The following is a 13,838-nucleotide window of genomic DNA, read 5'->3' as shown; positions in this document are numbered from 1 at the left end:
AGACAATCTGCACATAAATCAAAACATGGGGTAGTTACAAAGTAGTGTAATATACTTCACTATAATAGTGACAACAAATTGTGTTTCTCATAAATTTTTAAATAACCATCATGATAAATCCTGGTTAAACTATGAAAATAAAATCTGTATATTACAAAGAGCTTTTTGGCTCTTTGAATGCTGGTTATAAAGTGAGTAAGATGCTGTATATTATGAGGGCTGATTGAACAGTAATGAGACGGTAAACGTGGCAACACTATGCTGGTTACAGTAAGGCTCATACATCGATGTGTCTGAACCGGTATGGGACTGAAATGCCGGCGGCTGTTTCAAATCCTGACAGCATCTGTCCAAAGAAAATCCTGATAGCGGCAGGTAAGTAAACTAACTCTCCCCTCTCCCCCATAACCCTCCCTTACGGGTGCCTAACCCTAACCTCCCCCCCTAGTGCCTAACTCTAACCTCCCCCCAGGTGTGCCTAAACCTAACCCCCCCTTCCCGCACCCTAAACCTAACCCTCCCGGGGGGGTGCCTAAACCTAACCTCCCCCCGGTGGTGCCTAACCCTAAACCCCCTTCCCCTAGCCTAACCCTCCCCAGGGGGCTGCCTAACTCTAAGTCCCCCCGGGGTGCCCTAAAACTAACCCTCCCCCCCATGGCTAAGAGGACGGGCGCCCCGGACTTACCTTGTTTGGCCTGCATCGTCCTGGATTCCGACATCGGGATTATGATAGGCGTTGGTATCACAACACCTATCATATATCCCTAGCCGGCATTCTGCCGTCGGGATTGTGACTGGCGGCCACAACTGCATACCATCTGAACCTGCTGTTGGACTGCCATGGTCATCTTTGTTTGGTCACAGCGAGTGGAAGATCTGCGTACGTTTCATCATGGCGGCTGAGGAAGACGTGTCTGTGGGATTACGTCAGAGATGTGTGATTGAATTTTGTGTTAAACTTGAAAAAAGCGGACATAAAACTTGTAAATGTTACGGCAAGCATACGGTGGAGAAACAATTAGCCATGTTTAAGTATTTTGGTGGTGGAAGCACTTCAAAGAGGGTAATATGTGAGTGACTGATGAAACGCGTTCGGGGAGACCATCCACCGCGGTCACAGATGTCAGCATTGCCAAAGCTGCAGAGATGTTGGAAAATGACAGAAGGTAACTTTATGCGAACATTCGGCTGCAGTTGGCATCTCATTCCAATGGGTTCAGCATATTGTGACAAAGGAATTGAAAATGCATCACGTGTGTGCCAGGTGGGTACCCAGAAATCTCACAGAAGAGCAGATGCGACAACAAGTTGAATCGTGCAAGAACACCATTCGAATGTTGGCGAAGATGCCCGATTTCCCGAATCAATTGTGATGTGTGACAATTAGTGCAGCGACACTCCCATAACATGCCCAATAGATGGTACTGTACATCTTCCTGCATCTGAATAATCAACTCCCAGTCACTGGCCAGGAACGCGCAATACATTTCCAACACATTTCTCCATCACAGAAAAAAATTGGTCCATCGGTGGGGGGTTCTGGGTGTTCAGAAACCCCCCATGTGTGCGCCACTGCAGTGAATCCACCTCTATGAGCAGCCCTGACTGCTGGTGATCAGGAGAGTATCTATGCAGGTGTGTGGGGCTGGAACAAAGAAATAGTAGTTTCCCTGTGCAGTGTCCAGGCTCTGTAGCTGCTGATTTTAGGACTCTATTTATTAACATAATTTTAACTAAAATAAAGTGAAAAAGGGTGTTTTGTGTTTTTACACCCTTTTCACATTATTTTAGTATCACCTAAAGTTACTAAAGGGCAATTGGAGTAGAATTCGTAAAATTCTACTCCAACCCCTAATTACAACTTATTTTTAGTAATGGGAAATGCGATCTGTGTGCAAGTTACTAAAAATAAATTGTGAAAAAATACCGGGGAAAGCCCTGTGATAATAACGTCACCTGGAGGTGGCGTTATCCAGGGTCTCCCCTGGTTACTGGACTCCTGCACCGCTCTAAAAGGCAGAGCAGAGCCCGGAGCCAGCCCAGTGATCAGCTGTGTGGTCTAAACAGACCAAACATTGATACACTGTGAAAAAAAAGAAAAAAAAATAGTAACAAAAAAAAACTTACCAGAGTCCAGGGACCGGAGATCGGGGCTCCGGTGTCTGGTGATGTTCTCCCTCCAGTCAGCTGGTCTCCCTTCCTGCACTGGGACCCGGTCAGTAGACCGAGTCCCAGTGCAGGATGGGAGATCAGCTGACTGGAGTCATGGAGGTCATCACCGGAGTCCCGATCACCGAAGGTAAATGTAATTAACGGAGGGGAGGGGGGTCGCGATTGCGGGGACGTGGCTTAATGGGGAGGCATAGCGAAAACACCGTGATAAGTCTGCGGAGGGGATTCGCAGGGACAGAGCTTTATCGCAAGCTCTGTCGATGCAAGTGATTTTTAGTAAATCCCTGTGATACTGGCTGAATTCGCAATGCGAATTCAGTCGGTAATTTCACACTACAATCTGCATTCAATATGCGGATTGTAGTAAATAGAGTGAGATATCTTGAACACACTTGGCTGGTCCCCTGTCTGAATCAAGTACCAGATGCTGTCTGCCAAAGACGACGATCGGATACCTCCCAGTTTCTGCTGGACTTAGGTGGCAACATAGCCTTCACACTTAACATAAGTTGGCTGTGGGTGAGTAGATTGAATTCAGGATGCAGAGGACATGTATGTGGCTCTGAATCAGGTACATAACTAAACATCGCCAGACCGCCCTGGTCATGGAGAGACCCAGATAGTGTGCACCAGACTCAGCCCATACATTATGGGGCTAAAACACTAAACGGAATCAGGCTTCACAAAAAAACAAAAATCTTGTAATAAGGGAAAGAAAAAAACCCATACTGTACAGAGTAATATCTGTAATATCTCCCTTCATTACTTTGTTACATGCATTAATACATAGGGAAAGGGAAATGTCTAATTTTTCATTCATTTATACAAAAATATATTTTAACACTAAAAATAAGATGATTATAATTATATTAAGTTGCTGATAATGGCTGTCATAGTGACACTATAGGATACCTTTACGCTCCGAAAAGGACCAAATTGGAATTTGCCTGTACAGTACAGTATGTTACGATAAACGCAGCTGACGTGGAGAATGATGTAGGGAGCTTTTGTTCCTTTTCTTTGCATGACACAGTTGCAAAAACATTTTCTTTAACCAGAGTTTATCGGTCATCTTGTCCAAGCTGCACGATGCAATAAAGTCTGCTAGATCTGTACATAACAAAATCACTGACAGGGACCCATACCGTGAGTTTTAATGAATATGGATTTTTTTTTCATTATAGTCAGGTTTTACATTTCCACTGTGTAAGAAATTAGAAAGCCGAGAAGACTGAAAGGTGGATTACTTTCTTGTAGGAGAGCCGGCCCAGCAGAGGGACTGTATTGTCTCTTATCGCCCAGAACAATCCTTTGCTGAATCACCTTGATCTTTGCAAAACCTTTGAATTTTATAGTTAAATGAATTTTGACTCTGTAGGACAAAGGAGCAGCCTGTAATCTGATTGTGACTCTACATCCTCTTGTTATAAACCTTCAGAAGGGCCAATTCATGGAAATGACATTAACTTCAAATTAGTAGCTGGCATGGTGGCAAGCGATATTCAATCCTGTGACGCAAATCCTGTTATATTGCCGATGGCTGTTACAGCAGCACTAGCCCATTGTTGCTGATAATAATGTCATTCCGCTGAATGCCCTGTGGCTGGCACAGCAGAGTACAGATTCCTATCGTATTATGCTGTAAATGCTCTGATGTAATCTCTAGCAGCCAATCACAGATTAGATTGTATGTGTCTGTGTACAATATAAATGTTCACTCACTAAAGATAAAATATTGATACTGTAGAATGGTGTGTGATATAAATAGATAGATAGGAGATAGATAGATAGATAGATAGATAGATAGATAGATAGATAGATAGATATGAGATAGATAGATAGATATGACATAGATAGATAGATAGATAGATAGATAGATAGATAGATAGATAGATAGATATGAGATAGATAGATAGATAGATACATATTAGATAGAGAGATAGATAGATATGAGATAGATAGATAAATTGATAGATAGATTGATAGATAGATAGATAGATAGATAGATAGATAGATATGAGATAAATAGATTGACATGAGATAGATATAGATAGATATTAGATAGACATGAGATAGATAGCTAGATATGAGATAGGTATATAGATAGATATTAGATAGACAGATAGATAGATATTAGATAGATAGCTAGATAGATATTAGATAGATAGATAGATAGATAGGAGATATATATATAGATAGATATGAGATAGATATAAGATATATATATATATATATAGATCTTAGATAGATAGATATGAGATAGATAGATAGATAGATATGAGATAGATAGATACATATTAGATAGAGAGATAGATAGATAGATAGATATGAGATAGATTGATAGATAGATAGTTATGAGATAAATAGATAGCTAGATATGAGATATATATATAGATAGATAGATATGAGATAAATAGATTGATATGAGATAGATATAGATATATATTAGATCTATATATATATATATATAGATAGATAAGATATAGATAGATAGATAATAGATATTAGATATATATGAGATAGATAGCTAGATATGAGATAGATATATAGATAGATATTAGATAGATAGATATTAGATAGATAGCTAGATAGATATGAGATAGATAGATATGAGATAGATATTAGGGGTGTGCACCGGCCACTTTTCGTGTTTTGTGTTTTGGTTTTGGATCTGGATCTTTCTTCATGTTTTGGATCTGGATTGGTTTTGCCAAAACCACCCTTCCGTGTTTTGGGTTCTGGGTTTTGTGTTTTGGATCTGTATTTTTTTTTTAAAAAGCATAAAAACAGCTAAAATCACAGAATGTGTAGGTTTTTCTGCTCCTATGCTATTATTAACCTTAATTTCCACTCATTTCCGGTCTATTCTGAACACCTCACACCTCACACTAGTGTTTTTATGTCCAAAGGTTGCACCTAGGTAGCTGGATGACTATGCTAAGCGACACGAACTGGGCGGCACAAACACGTGGTCCATCTAGGAGTGACACTGCAGTGGCAGACAGGATGGCAGTTTGAAAAACTAGGCTCCAAACTGTACATAATGCAAAGAAAAAAAAGAGGTGCAAGGTGGAATTGTCTTTGGGCCCTCCCACCCACCCTTATGTTGTATAAACAGGACATGCACACTTTAACAAAGCAATCATTTTAGCGCCAGGGTCTGCCACACACCTGTGGCTGAAATGATTGGTTCGTTTGGGCCCCCACAAAACAAGCTGGCAATTAATCTGTCCCTGCACAAACTGGCTCTACGGAGGCAAGATGTCGTCCTCATCCTCCTCATCTACCAATTCCTCACCCTCTTCAGTGTTGTGTACATCCTCATCCTCACAGAGTATTAACGCGTACCCACTGGAATCCACCACCACAGGTCCCTCTGTACGTTCTGGAGGCTGGTCTCCCTGGAAGAGTTGATAATTCATTTTTATGAACATCATCTTCTCCACATTTTGTGGAAGCAACCTCCTACGCCTTTCGCTGACAAGGCTCCCGGCTGCACTAAACACTCTTTCGGAGTACACACTGGAGGGGGGGGCAACTCAGGTAAAATAGAGCCAGTTTGTACAGGGGCCTCCAAATTGCCTCTTTTTCCTGCCAGTACAGGTATGGACTGTCTGACATGCCTACTTGGATGCTGTCACCGATGTAATCCTCCACCATTCTGTCAATGGTGACAGTATCATATGTAGTGACAGTAGACATGTCAGAAATTGTTGCCAGGTCCTTCAGTCCAGACCAAATGTAAAAACTTGGTCCTGTCTGCGCTGCATCACCGCCAGCGGGTTGCTTAGGATACCTAAGTTTTTTCCTGGCAGCCCCAGTTGCGGGAGAAAATGAAGAAGGAGCTGTTGACGTGTCACGTTCTGCTTCAGCTGACAGTGTTTTCACCAGCAGGTCTTTGCACCTCTGCAGGCTTGTGTCAGCCAGCAAGAGAGACACCACATAGGCTTTAAACCTAGGATCGAGCACGGTGGCCAAAATGTAGTGATCTGATTTCAACAGATTGACCACCCTGGAATCCTGGCAAAGCGAATGAAGGGCTTCATCCACAAGTCCCACATGCCGAGCAGAATCGCTCCGTCTTAGCTCCTCCTTCACTTTCTCCAGCTGCTTCTGCAAAAGCCTGATGAGGGGAATGACCTGACTCAAGCTGGCAGTGTCTGAACTGACTTCACGTGTGGCAAGTTCGAAGGGCTGGAGAACCTTGCACAACACGGAAATCATTCTCCACTGCGCTTGAGTCAGGTGCATACCCCCTCCTTTGCCTATGTCATAGGTGGATGTATAGGCTTGAATGGCCTTTTGCTGTTCCTCCATCCTCTGAAGCATATAGAGGGTTGAGTTCCACCGCGTCACAACCTCTTGCTTCAGGTGATGGCGGGGCAGGTACAAGAGTGTTTGCTGGTGCTCCAGTCTTCGGCACGCAGTCGCTGAATGGTGAAAGTGGCCAGAAATTTTTCGGGCCACCCAAAGCGTCTCCTGCACGCCCCTGTTGCTTTTCAGAAAATTCTGCACCACCAAGTTTATTGTGTGAGCAAAACATGGGACGTGCTGGAATTTGCCCAGATGTAATGCCCGCACAATATTGGTGGTCAGATATCACAAATCCCCAGGAGAGTCTAAGTGGGGTAAGCCACTGGGCGATGATTTCCCTCAGTTTCTCTAAGAGGTTGTCGGCGGTGTGCCTCTTACTGAAACCGGTGATACACAGCATAGCCTGCCTTGGAACGAGCTGGCATTTCTGAGATGCTGCTACTGGTGACGCTGCTGCTGTTGCTGCGTAAGGTGATACATCTACCCAGTGGGCTGTCACAGTCATATAGTCCTTAGTCTGCCCTGTTCCACTTTGTACTGGGTACAACTGCATTTTTCAGGACACTGAGGACACTTTTTGTGACGTTTCTGTACAGTCTCGGTATAGTGAAGTGGAATCTAGATGGGATTTGGAACCGGGGACACACTACCTCCATCAATTGTCTAAATCCCACTGCACTAATGGCGGATACCGGACGCAAGTCTAACACCAACATAGCAGTCAAGGCCTCAGTTATACATTTTGCTTCAGGATGACTGCTGTCATACTTCATCCTCCTCGCTAAGACTGTTGGAGGGTCAATTGATTAGTAAAAGTAGTGGTGTTCCTACTTCCTCTCTGGGATGATGAACGACTCCCAGTAGCAGCAACAGCAGCAGTAGGCGTAGCAATGCAGGATCCTCCAGAGGAATCCCGTATAGGAGAGTCAGTCATGCCAGTGACATGGCCTGCAGGACTACTTCCGATCCTGACTAAGGAGGAAATTGACGAGGAAGGAGTTGACGGTGTGGTTTGCAGGTGCTTGGATACAACAGGACAACGGGATTTAGCCACAGTTTCTGAACTTGACAGTAACTTTTTATGAATGCGCTGCAGGTGCCGTATAAGGGAGGATGTTCCTAGGTGGTTAACGTCCCTACCACTACTTATTTCATATGGTACATATGGCAAGACAGTTGTTGTCCGGATTTGGATAGAAATATTGCCAGACCAAAGAGGTGGAATGTTTGGTCTTCTGCCCAGGCATGACCGTGATGGGCTTTTTCATCCCACGGTCAACAGCTGTCTCCCCTGGAGCCTGATTTAAACAAACCACATCACCATCAGAATCCTCCTCGCCAACTTCCTCCTCAGCGCCAGCTACACCAGTATCCTCATCCTGTTGTACTTCAACAGTGACATCTTCAATTTGCATATCAGCAAGTGGACTGTGGGTGCTCCTTTCAGCACTTGCAGGGGGCGTGCAAATGGTGGAAAGAGCCACCTCTTCCCGTCCAGTGCTGGGAAGGTCAGGCATAGCAACCGCCACCACACTTGGACTCTCCTTGGGGATTTGTGATATCTCCTTAGAACGCACAGTTCTTCGCTGTGCTTTTGCCAGCTTAACTCGTTTGATTTTTTTAGTGGGAGGAGGGCTTCCATCGTCATGTGAAGCTGAACCACTAGTCATGAACAAAGGGAAAGACCTTAGCCATTCCTTGCCACTCCGTGTCGTAAATGGCATATTGGCAAGTTTACGTTTCTCTTCAGATGATTTAAATGTTTTTTTCAAGGTCATTTTCCTGAACTTTGTCATTTGGGATTGTATGTGTCCTCTACTATGACATTGGGCATCGGCCTTGGCAGACGACGTTGATGTCATGTTATCGTCTATGTCATGACTAGTGGCAGTAGCTTTAGCACTAGGAGGAAGTAGCTCTTGATCTTTCCCTATTTTATTTTTATCGGAGAAAGTTTGATCCTCCATTTAAGTTATATTGATATATACATGCGGCTAAGGTGCACACAAACACAGAAAATATTTTTTTATTTTGTTTGGAGTGCCCTTTGGGGGTTACAGCACCCTTTAACGGTCAAGCCAGCCGGCCCTTTATTTATGGGACACAGGCGCACGCTTGGCGCTGCTCCTTTGTTGATGCACGTGCAGCCACAGTGCACACAATTCACAAACACAGAAAATATTTTTTTATTTTGTTTGGAGTGTACTTTGGGGGTTACAGCACCCTTTAACTGTCAAGCCAGCCTGCCCTTTACTTATGACACAGGTGCACGCTTGGCACTACTTTGTTGATGCACGTGCGGCTACTGCGCACACAATTCACAAACACAGAAAATATTTTTTTATTTTGTTTGGAGTGTACTTTGGGGGTTACAGCACCCTTTAATGGTCAAGCCAGCCGGCCCTTTACTTATGACACAGGCGCACGCTTGGCACTACTTTGTTGATGCACGTGCCGCTACTGCACACACAATTCACAAACACAGAAAATATATATATTTTTTTTGCACTTGGGGGAGCACCCCTGATGGACAGAGCACCCCCTGGACAACACTACAGCACCCCTTTAGGACTGGGACACTGCACATGACTTTGGAGTGGACACAGCCCCTATGGACAACTGACTGCACAACACCAGCCAGCCCCATGGACTTTGGAGGAGTGGACACAGCCCCTATGGACAACAGCAGCACAGGACAACACAGCCAGCCCCTATGGACTGGAGGAGTGGACACAGCCCCTATGGACAACAGCAGCATAGCACAACATAGCCAACCCCTATGGACTTTGGAGGAGTGGACACAGCCCGTATGGACAACAGCAGCACAGCCAGCCCCTATGGACAACTGACTGCACAACACCAGCCAGCCCCTATGGACTTTGGAGGAGTGGACACAGCCCCTATGGACAACAGCAGCACAACACAACACAGCACAGCACAGCACAACACTACACTGCACTACACTACACTGCACTACACAGCCCAGCCAGCCCTAACTCCCACCCTCCCTCTTCACTGTCCACAGCCGAGTGAGAAAATGGCGCCGAAGCGGGCACCTTATATAGGATCCAAAACCCGCGAGACCCAGAAGGCGGGATGATGACGTTTTGCCTCAATTTCAGATCCGAGTCAGGCGGGAAAAGTCGAGCCTGACTCGGATCGGCCTCGGATCGGGGGTGCTCGGGGGGGTTCGGATTTCAGAAATCCGAACCCGCTCACCCCTAGTTGTAACACTGAGGTGTGCACACAGCTCTGTATGATGGTACTGAGTATAAAATGCTGAGTGTGCACATTGTATAGTTACACCACTAAGGTAAGATACGCTGCTCTGTATAATAGTGCTGAGTATAGACAGGGTATAGTTATTACACTGATGATGAACACACTGCTCTGTATGATAGTACTGAGTATACAGTGTATAGTGATAACACTGATGATGAGCACACTGCTCTGTATGATAGTACTGAGTATACACAGTGTATAGTGATAACACTGATGATGAACACACTGCTCTGTATGATAGTACTGAGTATACACAGTGTATATAGTGATAACACTGATGATGAGCACACTGCTCTGTATGATAGTACTGAGTATACACAGGGTATAGTGATAACACTGATGATGAACACACTGCTCTGTATGATAGTACTGAGTATACACAGTGTATAGTGATAACACTGATGATGAACACACTGCTCTGTATGATAGTACTGAGTATACACAGTGTATAGTGATAACACTGATGATGAGCACACTGCTCTGTATGATAGTACTGAGTATACACAGTGTATAGTGATAACACTGATGATGAACACACTGCTCTGTATGATAGTACTGAGTATACACAGGGTATAGTGATAACACTGATGATGAGCACACTGCTCTGTATGATTGTACTGAGTATACACAGGGTATAGTGATAACACTGATGATGAACACACTGCTCTGTATGATAGTACTGAGTATGCACAGGGTATAGTGATAACACTGATGATGAGCACACTGCTCTGTATGATATTACTGAGTATACACAGTGTATAGTGATAACACTGATGATGAGCACACTGCTCTGTATGATAGTACTGAGTATACACAGTGTATAGTGATAACACTGATGGTGAACACACTGCTCTGTATGATAGTACTGAGTATACACAGTGTATAGTGATAACACTGATGATGAGCACACTGCTCTGTATGATAGTACTGAGTATACACAGTGTATAGTGATAACACTGATGGTGAACACACTGCTCTGTATGATAGTACTGAGTATACACAGTGTATAGTGATAACACTGATGATGAACACACTGCTCTGTATGATAGTACTGAGTATACACAGTGTATAGTGATAACACTGATGATGAACACACTGCTCTGTATGATAGTACTGAGTATACACAGTGTATAGTGATAACACTGATGGTGAACACACTGCTCTGTATGATAGTACTGAGTATACACAGTGTATAGTGATAACACTGATAATGAACACACTGCTCTGTATGATAGTACTGAGTATACACAGTGTATAGTGATAACACTAATGATGAGCACACTGCTCTGTATGATAGTACTGGGTATACACAGTGTATAGTGATAACACTGATGATGAGCACACTGCTCTGTATGATAGTACTGAGTATACACAGTGTATAGTGATAACACTGATGATGAGCACACTGCTCTGTATGATCTTACTGAGAATACACAGTGTATAGTGATAACACTGATGATGAGCACACTGCTCTGTATGATAGTACTGTGTATACACAGTGTATAGTGATAACACTGATGATGAGCACACTGCTCTGTATGATAGTACTGAGTATACACAGTGTATAGTGATAACACTGATGATGAACACACTGCTCTGTATGATATTACTGAGTATACACAGTGTATAGTGATAACACTGATGATGAGCACACTGCTCTGTATGATAGTACTGGGTATGCACAGTGTATAGTGATAACACTGATGATGAGCACACTGCTCTGTATGATAGTACTGGGTATGCACAGTGTATAGTGATAACACTGATGATGAGCACACTGCTCTGTATGATAGTACTGAGTATACACAGTGTATAGTGATAACACTGATGGTGAACACACTGCTCTGTATGATATTACTGAGTATACACAGTGTATAGTGATAACACTGATGATGAGCACACTGCTCTGTATGATAGTACTGGGTATACACAGTGTATAGTGATAACACTGATGATGAGCACACTGCTTTGTATGATATTACTGAGTATACACAGTGTATAGTGATAACACTGATGATGAGCACACTGCTTTGTATGATATTACTGAGTATACACAGTGTATAGTGATAACACTGATGAACACACTGCTCTCTATGATAGTACTGGGTATACACAGTGTATAGTGATAACACTGATGATGAGCACACTGCTCTGTATGATAGTACTGGGTATACACAGTGTATAGTGATAACACTGATGATGAGCACACTGCTCTGTATGATAGTACTGAGTATACACAGTGTATAGTGATAACACTGATGATGAACACACTGCTCTGTATGATAGTACCGGGTATACACAGTGTATAGTGATAACACTGATGATGAGCACACTGCTCTGTATGATAGTACTGAGTATACACAGTGTATAGTGATAACACTGATGATGAACACACTGCTCTGTATGATAGTACTGGGTATGCACAGTGTATAGTGATAACACAGATGATGAGCACACTGCTCTGTATGATAGTACTGAGTATACACAGTGTATAGTGAAAACACTGATGATGAACACACTGCTCTGTATGATAGTACTGGGTATACACAGGGTATAGTGATAACACTGATGATGAACACACTGCTCTGTATGATAGTACTGGGTATACACAGGGTATAGTGATAACACTGATGATGAACACACTGCTCTGTATGATAGTACCGAGTATACACAGTGTATAGTGATAACACTGATGATGAACACACTGCTCTGTATGATAGTACTTGGTATGCACAGTGTATAGTGATAATACTGATGATGAGCACACTGCTCTGTATGATAGTACTGAGTATACACAGTGTATAGTGAAAACACAGATGATGAGCACACTGCTCTGTATGATAGTACTGAGTGTACACAGTGTATAGTGAAAACACAGATGATGAGCACACTGCTCTGTATGATAGTACTGGGTATGCACAGTGTATAGTGATAACACTGATGATGAACACACTGCTCTGTATGATAGTACTGGGTATACACAGGGTATAGTGATAACACTGATGATGAACACACTGCTCTGTATGATAGTACTGGGTATACACAGGGTATAGTGATAACACTGATGATGAACACACTGCTCTGTATGATATTACTGAGTATGCACAGTGTATAGTGATAACACTGATGAACACACTGCTCTGTATGATAGTACTGAGTATACACAGTGTATAGTGATAACACTGATGATGAACACACTGCTCTGTATGATAGTACCGGGTATACACAGTGTATAGTGATAACACTGATGATGAGCACACTGCTCTGTATGATAGTACTGGGTATACACAGGGTATAGTGATAACACTGATGATGAACACACTGCTCTGTATGATAGTACCGAGTATACACAGTGTATAGTGATAACACTGATGATGAACACACTGCTCTGATGATGAACACACTGCTCTGTATGATAGTACTGGGTATACACAGGGTATAGTGATAACACTGATGATGAACACACTGCTCTGTATGATAGTACTGGGTATACACAGGGTATAGTGATAACACTGATGATGAACACACTGCTCTGTATGATAGTACCGAGTATACACAGTGTATAGTGATAACACTGATGATGAACACACTGCTCTGTATGATAGTACTTGGTATGCACAGTGTATAGTGATAACACTGATGATGAGCACACTGCTCTGTATGATAGTACTGAGTATACACAGTGTATAGTGATAACACTGATGATGAGCACAATGCTCTGTATGATATTACTGAGTATACACAGTGTATAGTGATAACACTGATGATGAGCACAATGCTCTGTATGATAGTACTGAGTATACACAGTGTATAGTGATAACACTGATGATGAGCACACTGCTCTGTATGATAGTACTGAGTATACACAGTGTATAGTGATAACACAGATGATGAGCACACTGCTCTGTATGATATTACTGAGTATACACAGTGTATAGTGATAACACTGATGATGAGCACACTGCTCTGTATGATATTACTGAGTATACACAGTGTATAGTGATAACACTGATGATGAGCACACTGCTCTGTATGATAGTACTGAGTATACACAGTGTATAGTGATAACA

Source organism: Taudactylus pleione, unplaced genomic scaffold (genome assembly GCF_031769625.1).
Source record: "Taudactylus pleione unplaced genomic scaffold, aTauple2 ptg000383l, whole genome shotgun sequence".
Classification (NCBI taxonomy): Eukaryota; Metazoa; Chordata; class Amphibia; order Anura; family Myobatrachidae; genus Taudactylus; species Taudactylus pleione.
The sequence above is the reverse complement of the archived record's forward strand: the minus strand, read 5'-3'. Positions refer to the sequence as shown.